The sequence below is a fragment of the Lynx canadensis genome, chromosome E3, assembly GCF_007474595.2.
Source record: "Lynx canadensis isolate LIC74 chromosome E3, mLynCan4.pri.v2, whole genome shotgun sequence".
Taxonomy (NCBI): domain Eukaryota; kingdom Metazoa; phylum Chordata; class Mammalia; order Carnivora; family Felidae; genus Lynx; species Lynx canadensis.
The window spans coordinates 11,878,222-11,891,112 of record NC_044318.1 but is presented as its reverse complement, the minus strand read 5'-3'; positions in this window follow the sequence as shown (position 1 = coordinate 11,891,112).

The window sequence follows — 12,891 nt, the reverse complement described above, 5'->3', positions numbered from 1 at the left end:
AAATAACCAATCCCCCCCCAAAATAAAACCCTTAAAAAATAGCATCTACAAGAAGATTCCATTTTTAATGGAATATAATACATATGTAAGGAAAGATATAAAAAAGTCTAGAATACACATCAAAATGCTAGAAATCATAATTCTGGCTAGTCAAATTAGACATCATTTTGCCTACCCTTATTTCCTAGTAACTGCACAAGACTCTAAGTATAATTTTGTTAGCAGAAGTTTGTTGTATTTTTTTTAATGTTTATTTATTCCTAGAAGACAGGGAGAGAGTGGGAGTGGGAGAGGGGCAAAGAGAGAGGGAAGAAACAGAGAATCCCAAGCAGGCTCCGTGCTGTCAGTGCAAAGCCCGATGCGGAGCTCCGACTCAAGAACCGTGAGATCATGACCTGAGCTGAAGTCGGATGCTTGACCCACTGAACCACCCAGGTGCCCCTTAAAGGACTTCTTCAGTGAAAGGCATTAATTATAGAAGACTGATATAGTTTCCCTATTTTAAGAACTTGGATTCATTAAGAGATACCTTAAAGAAAGTGAAAAGATCTAAATTAAAAATAAATAAATAAATAAATAAATAAATAAAAAAAAAGAAAATGAAAAGAAGTACAAAGGCTCAGCATGAGATTATATGAAGGGCTCCTTTAATGAGAAGAACGCATACAATGGTAGAAAAATGAGCGCAAAAATATGGATATTTCTCAGGAGATATGAGACATATTTGGCAGATCGCATAGTAGTTGAAAATGCCAGTCAGGACCCTATGAGGTTCTTTTTCATACACACTCCAGCAGTGACAGTCCAGTGTGTCAGGGAGGGTGTGGATCCACCCACTGGCATACACATTGCTGACACAAAGTGTGGGTCCGCACAACTTCAGTACACAGGTTGGCATTGTGCCCTAAAGCTGAGCATACATATACTGTCCGATGTGGCGATTTTGCTCCGAGGTACGTACCCAAGAGGAATGTTTGTACCCGTGTGAGACCAGGTATGAGGATGTTCGTAAAAGAACTGTTTACAATATGGAGCATCGGTGCACAGTCCAAACGACGAGTACCGAGAGGATCGGTGGGGTCGACTGGGGGATATTCAGAGAATACAATACTACAGAGAGGCCAGAAACAAGCGAATGACAGTAACATGCACAGCAGGTTGGATCTTACCAACATAGGTCCCACCAAGTTACATACGACATGGTATCTTTTTTTTTTTTTTTAATGAAGTTAAGAATCACACACACACACCACACTTTCAGGAATACATATAATGCACATAAGAAATTTAGTTTAGTTCTGAAACTAAATTTAAGAAAAGCAAGGGAATACTGAACGCAGAAATCAGGATGAGGATTCATTTTGGTTTCGGAGGAGCAGGGTCATAGGGTCGGGAGGGTGGACCTTATAGGGTTAGACGTAGGTTATAATCTTCTCATCAAAGCTCTAGCATTTTGCAAGAGGGACGGTAGCTTCGTGAGTACTTTTCTGCATTATTAAGAATAACAGTCGGGGCGCCTGGGTGGTTCAGTCGGTTAAGCGTCCGACTTCAGCTCAGGTCATGATCTCACCACTGGTGAGTTCGAGCCCCAAGTCGGGCTCTGGGCTGACAGCTCAGAGCCTGGAGCCTGTTTCCGATTCCGTGTGTGTGTGTGTCTCTCTCTTTGCCCTTCTCCCACTTACAATCTGTCTCTTTCTCTCAAAAACAAATAAACATTAAAAATAACAATCTAGGGGCGCCTGGGTGGTTCAGTCAGTTAAGCGTCCGACTTTGGCTCAGGTCATGATCTCGCGGTCCGTGAGTTCGAGCCCCGTGTCGGGCTCTGTGCTGACTGCTCAGAGCCTGGAGCCTGTTTCAGATTCTGTGTTTCCCTCTCTCTCTGACCCTCCCCCGTTCATGCTCTGTCTCTCTCTGTCTCAAAAATAAATAAATGTTAAAAAAAAAATTTTTTTTTTAAATAACAATCTAAATCAAAGCAAGTTGTGCATGGATCGGTGGTGAGTGTGTTTCATAAACCAAGATTATGATTACTCCAATTCTGGGTAGCGAGAATCCAGTTAAGAAAAAAAAAAACCCATCTATTTTAAACAAAAGTTAGAATGTGGTAAGAGAAACAAGATTATTAATTAGAGAAATCCCACGAAGCTTGGATTGGGATGACAGACTGAAGATGTCATTGGAAGGGACAGAGCAAAGGCTAGGAGCACCTACTAAGAGCCGCATTACCAAGGTATCTTCTAAAGGGCCGTAAGGAGTAAAAGGTTAAACAGACCTACCTGAAGAACGTCTTTCCTTTTGTAACAATCCTCTCCCATTTCAAAAGTACCCTCTGGCACCACTCAGCGACACCAGTACCTAGCCAGAAAGATCCCGAACAATGCGGACGCGGGTCCTTGGCTTTTCAAGACAACTAAAGTCTCTCGCCTGCTCGAAAGACCCGTCTCACGCTATCTCATTCCTACAAGGCATTAAATGTGAAATAAGGCCTTTTGCCTGGCAACGTGCCACGATGTATAGTCTTACCACTTCTGGAACCTGTGCTCTCCACAGCCCAGAACTCGGTAATGCATATCACAGCGCTTTGAAGGTTCGGTCATTTCCCGGCAATGAGAGGGTTTTTGTTTTTGTTTTTGTTTTTAATAAAAGTAACACTTTACCGTAATTCCATTGTTATAAATACAAAATCTGGCTCTGCTTTTTGGACTCCAAGACGGGGAAAAAACGTCCTGTAACTCCAGTCTATGGGTCACGTTCCACTTTCCTGGCACACAGTAGGCCCTTCAGGAACATTTGCTGAGGAAACTGGCATTGTTTGCCAAATCATAACATGAAGACCCTGGATGTCAAGAGAAAACACCTGTCGGGAGAAACATTCTTCCTACAGGTTGTATTTATCCAGCAAAAACAAAAACAAAAACAAAAAAGATCTAAAAAGGTATGAACATATGTATGGGAGTATGGGATTACGGGAGCGAAACGAATTGTTGGAATTTGGTTCTGCCTTTGGAGATTAAGGACACACATAGCCATTATATGTGAGATCACCTGCTGTGGGCAAAGACATACCTTCAAAGTATACACAGAATCCAGGGAGTCAGAAAATAACACACACACACATACCCGTCCACCACCCACGACCCCCACACACATACTCAAATGATCTCGTACACACTCATATGCACACATACACACACGACTCTCCCCCCCCCCACAGTCTCTCACACACACATTTAGTGACAGCGACTGACTGCGAGATTAGAAAATGAAGACAACCCCCGCCAACGTTAATGACCCTTTTGTTAAAGATGACAGCCGGATCCCCCCACTTTGATGTGTAACCTGAATTTCTTCACCCAAAGACAGCAACAGGAACAGACGTACGGAAACATGAAAGAAATAGGTAAGGCCTTTTCCTTAAGCAGTCAGAAGCAGGTATTTGCAAGATGAGTCACTTTTCCTGCCCACTTGAGAGCATAGTATCTGAAAGGAGAAAAATGTCAATTGCTTTTTGGAAGAAATTCATCAGCGAGCCCACGAGCAAACACGTGTCCCTATTTTCCTAACTGAGGTCGTCGGCTTTTATATCGGGGCCACCCCTCCTCTGCTTGCTGCTTTCTTTGGCTTCACCCCACCCGCCCGGCTACTTGGTTCTTTTCCATCATCTAAGCACATGCATGTTCGTTTCCCTCTGAATTCCCTCGTGCGCTGGCGGCCAAACGTTAGGTCATTCACGTGTGCGGGATCTGTCGGCACAGCCCGTCCGCGGAGCTCCCGACTGCAGTCATGCAGCTGGCCTGACCTGACTTGTATGGGCTGAAATATGAAGGCACCCAGCGCATAAACAGCCTCCTGCGTTCTGCCGGCAGCCGGGGAGGCGGCGAGGGGCAGGTACATCGAGGGTGCTTATTTCTCCTTTTGCTCCCTGCCATCTGCCCCGACTCCAAATTTGTTGCCAGTGCTACCTCTCCCTACCGCCTTCCTTCGGGAGAAGTAAATAACTCGCCTACCAACACACACTCTGAGGGTTGGGATCGGCCTACCAGCATGAGGTTCCGTTCAGGTGCGGGCACCCTGTCTGGGTTTGCGCCGAAATGCAAAGCAACAGAAGGGTACGGATAAGGGAGTGAGGGGGTGTGCAGGCAGCTTCATGATAATTCACAATAAAAATGGGTTGGCCAGGGTTTTTTTTTTTTTTTCCCCTCCTCACTAACTTGCTAACTGTATTTCTTCTTAAAAATCTTTGCAGTGAAGGGGCATCTGGGTGGCTCAGTCGGCTGAGCCTCTGACTTTTGGTTTCAGCTCAGGTCATAATCTCAAGGTTCCTGGGATCTAGCCCCCATGTAGGGCTCGGTGCCGACAGCGCAAGGCCTACTTGGGATTCTCTCTTTCCCTCTTTCTCTGCCCCTCCCCAGCTTGTGCACGCTCTCTCTCTTTCTCTCTCTCAAAATAAATAAATTAAAAAAAAAACTTAAAAAAAATCTTTGAGGTGTAGTTCACATACAATAAACTGCACATACTTAAGGTGCACCCTTGGATGATTTATTGGCAGGTGTGTATGTTGTGAAACCATTGCGGCCAGATTGCAAATGCTTCCATCATCAACTCTAAATGGGTCCTTGTGCAGGCGGCCAGTTTTATTTGGAAGCCTTTTGGTTTTTTGTGGGGGGAGCATTTGACCTCACCTAGAAGCCCAGGGCTCACTGTGGGGGGGGGGGGGCACTGATTGTATTTAAGAAGTCACCTCTTCTGCAAGGGGGAAAAAAAAAATCCCTTCGACCCAACAAAAGACTTGCGACTTCCAGTGTGACTCACCCTCAGGCCTGGGGCACATACTCGGGCTCTGATAAGAGGCAGTCGATCTGTCCTCCGTTTGTTTATAATGAGTCATGCTGGAAACAGGCAGCTACTTTTCTTCTCTCCCATGTCACGGTTAGGCAAGAATCAGAGGCAGATACACCCCCATTCAAAGCGCGGTCGGCCTTAAAGCGTCCAGCGACTCCAGCGAAGCTGGTTTAAGGAGCTGTGACTCGATGGAGACCCCTACTGGTGGAGACAGGGAGCGCCGCGTCCCGGAGTTGAGGCCTTGCTTCCTCGCCCCACTCCAAGGACGGACAGATCCTGTAGGAAGTTACAGATTTGCAAGAGGAACGGGAAGGAACGGCTGAGTTTTCTGTGCATCCTGCCCAACCCCCGATTATTAGTGACAGAGTCGGGCGTGAGTCACAACCTCCAGCCTATGCCCACACTGGAGCGATTAACCACATAATTGCTTCAGCGATGGACCTTCTTCCAGCTACAACCCCCATCCCTCCCACCCCCGTGGTCGGGCTCTAGGCCCTGAGCCAGCAGTCTTCAGCCGCATGAATTGTGAAGGCCCAGGTTCAAAAAACCGAAGTTTCTATTATTCTTTTAGACAAGGCCTCCTCGGCCCCGATCGAAAATTCCTACACACAAGTCCTGATGGGGGGCACGCGGGATGTGTCAACCAGAATTAATGTCGCGACCAAATCAACATAAAGCAGATTTATCTGCTGTTTCCGTGTATTGCGGCAAAGCGCTGTTTGGGGAAGAAATCACCATAGCAACCCAGCCGCCCCAGTTACAGTAAGCTCAGGGCGACCAAAATAAAAATCCTTCCCAGTCTTTGGATTGGCTAGGGAGAGCTACTGAACATCCACTTTGTTTGCAGACGACAGTAGCCAGCATACATTTTGGTTTCATAGTTCACTGCAAGGGATGCTTTAAAGAATAATAAAACTCCACAGCCAGGTTACAAATGACGGGGTTCTAGGCCATCCCCCCTGCCAGTTTAAACGCAAGCAGACCTCACTGCCAAACAGCAGCATTTTGTTGTCAAAACAGGTTTCAGAAAAGGGCTCATTGTGACTTCTTGTGGCCTGCCGGTTCCTTCCCAGGTTGGGGGTACATGGTACTATAAATGTTAGTTTTTAAGACGAGGCAAATCAGGGGCGCCTGGGTGGCTCAGTCAGTTGAGTGTCTGACTCTTGATGTCGGCTCAGGTCATGATCCCCGGATGGTGGGATTGAGCCCTGCGTGGGGCTCTGTGCTGAGCATGGAACCTGCTTGGGATTTTCTCTCTCCCTCTCTCTCCCCCTCCCCTGCTTGTGCTTTCTCCCACTTTCTCTCTCTTTCTGCCCCCCTCCCCCAAAAGAAGCAGCAAATAGATACAAAAATGGGTTTTCTGTGGTTGTGAAAGGAAAAAAAGTAAAAATCACTTTTGTTTCCCTCCACCCTCAGGACCCCCAACAGTGGGTTTTGCTTCCACTAATGATCTGTTCTCTCTCTAGCATCTTCCTTTTTTTGTTTTTTGTTTTAATTTTTTTTAACGTTTATTCATTTTTTGGGACACACAGAGAGACAGGGCGTGAGTGGGGGAAGGGCAGAGTGAAACGGAGACACAGAATCAGAAGCAAGCTCCGGGCTCTGAGCTGTCAGCACAGAGCCCGATGCGGGACTCGAACTCACGAACTGTGAGATTATGACCTGAGACAAAGTCAGACGCTCAACCGACCGATCCACCCGGGCGCCCTGCATCTTCCTTCTTTGTCTCCACTGCACTCCTTTCTTCTGATCACCAACACACATGATCACCTTGGGAGTGCTGCTTGCCTGTTCTTCTTGTCTCCAGACTCACCGTGCCCCCGTCTGGTGTGTGCCCTTGGGCTCCCAGGAACCCCTGCCCAGGATGCCCTCTCGTCACAGTGTGAGGCCACCAGCGCGTCCAAGCTCAGCTCCCAGCCCCGTGGGTCTCCCTTGAAGTTCTCTGCCGCTTTTGATTCTGGTGGCTGCTACACATTGAGGATCTTCTAAGAGTCTGCCTCCTCTATGCTCTCACTCCCAAGATTTGGGCATTTTCTAATTTTCTCTTGCATCTTTCTCTGTGTTAACCATTTATCTGATGCCTTCGGTTCTCACTTCCGTGCAGAGGTCAACTGCACCTTGAATTGAGACTGTCTGCCTATCGGCTATCTTGAAATCGACTTGGTCAAAACTGAACTTCACTTTCTTTCCAACACAATGGGGTCCTTCTGCAGACTCTTTGTTTCTGTTCACAGCATCATCGTTTTCTGAGCCTGGGACACCTGGGTGGCTCATTCGGTTGAGCATCTGACTCTTGGTTTAGGCACAGGTCATGATCTGGCGGTTCATGAGTTCGACTCCAGCACTGGCTTCTGTGCTGGTGGCATGGGGCCTGCTTGGGATTCAATCTCTCCCCTTCTCTCTGCCCCTCCCCTCCCCTGCTCTCACTCTCTCTCAAAATAAATAAATAAACTTTAATGACAACAACAACAAAAAAAACCCAGAACTTCATTTTCTTTCCAACACGGCTGGGTCCTCTTTGGTTCTATTCACGGCATCATCATTTTCTGAGCCTGGGCTTAAAGGCAAGTGTTTAGACTCCCTGGCATTGACTTTCTTTGCCATTCCCCTTCGATGCCTATTCAATTTCTGTCCTTCTTTCCATTTCCAAAGCTATAATCTTCATTCTGGCTGTCATTCTCTATTGCTTGGGTTATTACAAAGCCTTCTGAATGGCCTTTCCACCTCCAGTCCTTCCTTCTAGGTAGAAAGGGGCCACAGAAGGAAAGGGGGCCGTGGAGTTTGAGTCCCACCTCTGCCGCTTACTTCCTCTGTGACTTTCATTTCTTGCTCTCTCAATCTTACCGGCCCCATTACCAAAGCAGGGATGTTCCCTGCTTCAGGGCGTGAGGACGTACTTGGGGTAAAGTACCTAAAATATCTGGCACACTGTAAGTGCTCAATTAATATTTCCATTTCAAACTCGCTGCTCCCAGGCTGCAGTTGTAAAACAGACTTCTTGCTCACGCCCTTCCCTTATTTGAGCATTTCTTTTTCTACGAAAATAAGAACGCCTCGAGCCTAGCACTTGAGACCCCTATGATATGTCTCCAGCGAATTGCCCCAACTCTGCCGTTCTCGACTCCTTCTTTTAAACACCACCATTTTCTCCATGTCTTTGCTAAAGCTCTTGCACGTGGACATGCACGCTCCGCCCTTCCCTCTGAGGCCATTCTAGATCCCTACAGCCAGATGCGGCATTTTCCTCTGACCTCCAAAGCACTTCTACTTCTCTCGTGCATCTGAATTGTTTTAGTTGCTTGGGTTCTTTCTCTGACTTGCCTTCACTGCAAGGCTGAATGTCCCTTGATGGCATGTGCTATTACGGCATCGAACCCAGAGCTGGCCCTCTGCCCTCTGCAGGAAACGCCTTACGCTGAAAACGAAAACAAACCTGCCCAGTCATGCTTCTCTTAGTCTACCGAACTATCTTCTTCCCTGAGCTTCGGTTGGGCGTCCCCCTGCCAAGAAACAAAGTTGCACAGAGAAGCAAATCTCTCAGTGAAAGGCACGCACTGACACCAAATTCTGTTGGAAAAGGGTCCCCGAAGATCATCATCTTAAATATACTGCGCCGCTGCCGTTCCATCAGACCTGGTCTATTTACTGTTTTCATGAATCCCGGGAAACTCCCTTGGTGGAAATCACAAACTGATTTTGTTTACCTGTCTCCCAGGCCCTTGGGGAGCACTGTTCTTTTCATGTAGAAATATCTTTGTCGGGCAAATGGATCCTTGGGAATATCTAAAATTCCTCTTCTTTCTCATTCATGAATCAGTCTCCCGAACACTCATAGTCAGGGGCTATAGGGAAACAGAACTGAGAGGAAATATTCAGTTAAGCTTTTGTAAACAGAGAAACAGGGGTCCACGGAGCATCTTAAAATGAGTCTATAGTTCTTAAATTTGATCCACTTATAGTCTGTAGTATTAACATCTTATCAAACCACAGTTCTTAAACATATGCATATGTATATTACCCATCTTCTAGTTTACAAGGTGCAATTTGGGGATGATTGAGGCTGGAAACACGGTTTTATCATCATATGGAAGCTCATGTTGGCAACACCATTTGCAAAGCATGATTTTTTTTCAGAAAGTTAGAAACGCGGCTCTCATACAAATAGAAACAACAACAAAAGGGGTCAAAGATTTTATTAGATTCAATGCACGAGGAAACCAGTTAGATGTTAAGACTGATTTGAAAGAAAATTAAAGACCCAGAGATTGGTAGCTGGTCAGATGAACGCGGAAATAAAGTTGCTAATGAACGTAGCACTGGTTCATGTCTCACCAGGCAATAACCTTGCAACACTACTGAACAGGAATCGCTTGTATTGCTTTCAGGTTTTCTACAAGTTAACCTCTAGTCTCATAAAGTTGTGAAATAGTAAGAGGTACGCAGCCATGGAAAATCAGATAATCCCCAGGGAGCATACGCGTCTGGACAACATCCAGCTCTTTTTTCCTTTATTTTATTTATTTTTTAAGTAGGCTTCATGCCCCGCATGGAGCCCAACGTGGGGCTTGAACTCACAACCCCAAGATCTAGAGTGGCATGCTCCACTGACTAAGCCAGCCAGGAGCCCCGACATCATCCAGCTCAGTGATCTCTTTGATCTTTTTTCAAATTTTATATACTTGCTTTTGAAACTATTAACTAAGAGAGGCATGAAAACAAACCAATTTGCTTTCTCTGTGACATATTTGTAATGAAATATTTGAAAGTGGGCACAAACCTCTCTCCCCCCACCACTCATCACCAATGTTTCAGCATGGGCTCTGGAGTCAGAGTGTTTGGGTTCAAATCAAGGTTCCATCATCTACTGCTGGGCGACCCTGGGCAAATGACTTAACCTCTCTGCTCCTCAGTTCCCCCACCGTAAAAGAGGCTTTTAAATAATAGCACCTTTGTCTTTGTGATGAAAAGAGATCATGCACAAGGGCTCAGTAAATGTGAATTGAATTATATCACTACTACTAAAAAAGGGTTAATTATTCTACCAGTCTTTATTCCAATATTAAAACATTTTGCAAAATAACCTGTCTTATGCCTTGTTACAAAGGGATCGGTTCTACATTTTAAGACGGAAATGAAAATAACGAAATCCTCAAGATGAGCCAATTAGTAAGCTAATTAAATAATAATTAAACATAAGAGGTTACAATAAATTCTAGATGTGTCGCAAGGATTATTTACTTTCAACTCTGACGCTGAAGGAACAAGAACTTATGAGTCAGGGGCGGCAGGAAATTAATCTCTCTGTTGAGTTAAGATGTTCCAGGCATTGTGCTTAGCACATATTCATTACACGTCAACAAACGAGTGTTTTCAGAAGAATACTCTTTTTCTCCCCCACTCCTTAAGGAAATATGCACAAAATAAAAGGCAGTAAAGGAAAAATAACCGAAAAGAAAAATGTGCTGCAGCCTTAGAAAGTGGGTTTGTCATGCAAGTCAAACGCAAAGCTGGGGTTTGCAATCATTTATTGTGCACAACAAAAAAGAAAGCACGTTACATATTGTCTTCGTTTCTGATTATAGTTACCAACATGTTGGTAAAAACGACCCGCTGGGAACACATGTCCTTTCATTATACATTGTTATTTTTATTTTGCCCACAGAATGCTGAGGAAAACACTGAATAAATACAGATTTTATTAAACACACACACACACACACACACATACACACACACGCCTCTCGTTACAAATTGATATGAATCAGTCTCCCTTTTGGCTTACATAACCTTAAATTAAAAAAAAACAAAACAGCAGGGGTGTGACCCACTAAAAACCTGTGGATAAAGACGGTTAAGTACTGAAGTTCAGAATTGGGCAGGAAGTAGCAATAAACCAAAATAGAAAGCAAAATAATTAAGAAAAATGACAACTCGTGTTGAAGTCTGGATACATTTGAATGTATTCAAGACTGAGAAAAGAACTTTCCTAAACTGCTGGGTTTTAGGAGGATGTTTCTGGGCTACACTGAACACAAAAGAGAAGAGAAGTTCCCTAAAGAAGTTTTCTGAGCCAGAGGAAAATCAAATTATGCTTGAAAAACAAAAGCAAAGACTAACAACACTCTTGTCTCTCTGCCCCCACCCACTTCTTTGGACTGACTTCGGGGTAGGCTTTCTTGCTGGAGGCCATTTATTAATTCTATATTCTGTTACCTCAACACAACCAAATCTAGACTTAACCCTCTGTGTCCCGATGGGTGCATGGATGGGACAATTATTTTCAGTGAAAGTGCTCTCTCTCCTATTTCATACGTGCTGATTTTTTTATGCAAAAAAGCTCAAAAAACAGTATAATGCCGATCTCAGGCTTTTAAAAAAGGTTTGGAAAAAAGCTAAGCGTGAGTTCATAAGTGAACTAGATCTTTACTATTTTGAAAGGAAAAAAAAAGGCAAAGGTAACAATATGATGCTGGAAAATAAAGCGATACGTTAGTTTTGCAAATTCATGCATTAGTCCTTTGCCAAGAGTCTCAGGTTGTAAAAATGTGTCAAAGAATGTGATAAAAGTGAATACACGATGGTTGTACTGAAGGCTCCCCACAACTGGACACACATTAAGATGTATTTCCTTAGTGGGAACGGGAAGTGGCAGCGGGAGACTTGTGTCTACAACGAGCACGTTGGAGTTCATTAGAAATCATCGTCCATAAATTAAATACATGTGAGGCAGCACGCCTGCCTGTCTTCAAGGGTCCGGTAGGTCCAACAGCAAATGGCAGAATCAGAGCAGGGAGACAACAGCGCCCTGAATACAATTAAGACTGTTATCTATGTGGTACTAGATAACAAGGGCTGTTTAAAATGGTAGATTTAGGACTAGGGCTTATTTCTGAAGACTTCTATCGGAGGGAAACCCACATCAAAAAACGTGCTATGTTCGGATTTGCCTTTTATGTAATGGAAGAACAAAATACGGCAGGTGGGATTACACAAGAAGAAAACAAAAATAGCAATTTCATCTGCCACAAGCAGAAGAGCTAGAACTGGGTGAAGAAAAATTGTTAATAGCCATTTCCATTTGGGGCGGGATGTCTATTTTAATGTACTTTTAACTCTGACTGGACTCTTAAAGAAATACATAATGTTCTCAACATTTTGTGTTCTATTCTCAAGGGTGTATATTTATTTTAATGTTCATTAATTTTTGAGAGAGAGAGAGAGAGAGAGAGAGACAGACACAGTGTGAGCAGGGGAGGGGCAGAGAGTGAGGAAGCCAGAGAATATGAAGCAGGCTCCAGGCTGTTAGGTGTCAGCCCAGAGCCCGACCCGGGGCTTGAACTCAAGGACCGCGAGATCATGACCTGAGTCAAAGTCGATGGCTTGGGGCGCCTGGGTGGCGCAGTCGGTTAAGCGTCCGACTTCAGCCAGGTCACGATCTCGCGGTCCGTGAGTTCGAGCCCCGCGTCGGGCTCTGGGCTGATGGCTCAGAACCTGGAGCCTGTTTCCGATTCTGTGTCTCCCTCGCTCTCTGCCCCTCCCCCGTTCATGCTCTGTCTCTCTCTGTCCCAAAAAAAATAAATAAACATTGAAAAAAAATTTTTTTTAAAAAACAAAGTCGATGGCTTAACCAAGTGAGCCACCCAGGTGCCCCTCAAGGGTGTATTTTTAACTCTGGGGGAAAAAAATGAGTAGCCCAACTATTTATTCTACCTTAAACTAATTTTTGTTTCCTGTCTTCTCCATTCCTCAGATCACTGTACACAGTTCCGTGTAACGACACGGTTCCTTGAAATCTCTCAATTCATTCTTGTCCTACCCTGGCAGAGAGTTGGAAATCCACGTCTGCTTTAACCTTATCAACAAGTGTTAACATATGGAGGGATCAAGACGTCAATATGAGTGGAAAGGCCGGTGGAAAGAATGTCTGTGGAGGCTAAGACCACTCTCTGTTCTGTGCTCCCGCCTCCACTCTGAGTTCAAACACTGTGACAAACGAAAACGTGGCCGACGCTGAAAACGCGAAACTGTGCGGCGTGGCTGGCGGCACTG